We start from the raw sequence: 1,414 nt of genomic DNA on the forward strand, positions 1-1,414 counted from the left end.
CCCGTCAAATAGTCAAACCAGACCAACAAACATTTCAGTCCATTCCCACACATATTGCGAATGACCCTCGTTATATGACGTTCTTTAAGGTGCTTCCCATATTTAAATGTTAGTTAATCAAATTTCATACATATGATCTTATTATTGATTAATTCATTCATACCAGGATTGTATCAGAGCTATTGACGGAACACATGTCGACGCACGTCTTTCTGGCAAAGAGAAGTTGCATATATTGGACGATGCAGATCACCAACACAAAATATAATGGTTGTTTGTGATTTCAATATGTGTTTCACATATATTATGGCTGGATGGAAAGATAGCGCACACGACAGCCGTGTTTTAAAGTTTGCTACTAGCAACAGAAAATATGATTTCCCTTATCCACCACCAGGTATGACAATCGTTCTGAGCTTTTGACCATCCTAATTACTTTAAAATTTCTAAATGAAAGAAACCCTTACTCAGGTAAGTACTACTTAGTAGATGTCGGGTATCCTATGCAAAAGGGATATTTGAAACCATATCTAAAGACAAAATATCATATACCGAATTTCAACAGAAAAGGGATATTTGAAGCCATATCCAGATACAAAATATCATATACCTGATTTCGAGAGATCGAGCGGGGTTGCATGAGGAAAGAAAGAAATTTTTAACAAAAGACATTCATCCTTGCGTGGTGTGATCGAGAGATCGTTCGGGGTTTGGAAGAAGAAATGGGTAATTCTACGTGATATGCCAACTTGTCCATTTACAAAACAAGTCCAAATTGTAGTGGCAACAATGACACTACACAACTTCATTAGACGACATCATTCCAGGACAGATGCAGAGTTTGTCGTTATAGAAGAAGCTTCATTGCAAATACGACCTGAGGCATTTAAATACCACGTTGGACGTTCCATCCCACAAATCGATATAGATTCACCTGAGTCACAAACCCCAGATGGTGAAGGCGCTTCAGAGATGGCGGGTTTGAGAGAGAAAATAGAAAATGACATAAGCCAAGGCATTTAGATTTGATTACATATTATGTCTTTCGATTATGTTTAATTATTTTCGTCATATTAAACATACGTTGTAAATGACATCTAATGGTGACATTGCACATATGCTTGGCTCAAAATCATGTCTTCATGACTATGATATTTAAATTTTGAGAATTTTTATCTTTCATGAACATAGTTTCTCAGTTGTTTCTAATATTTAAATTTTGGATTAAATATGAGTGAGGAGAAAATGTGCATCAAAGATGTGATCAACAAATAGAAAGATGAACTCATTTATAATTGTTTATATTAAGTAAGCTGTTTTCCTTCAGAGTATGGTATCAGTTGTTGGCATGAAACCTACCTCGACCAGGTTTTTTTTAAAGAATATTTTGATGCAATTTTGTTGGCATGAAACC

Source organism: Phalaenopsis equestris, unplaced genomic scaffold, assembly GCF_001263595.1.
Source record: "Phalaenopsis equestris unplaced genomic scaffold, ASM126359v1 Scaffold000761, whole genome shotgun sequence".
In the NCBI taxonomy this organism is placed as follows: Eukaryota; Viridiplantae; Streptophyta; class Magnoliopsida; order Asparagales; family Orchidaceae; genus Phalaenopsis; species Phalaenopsis equestris.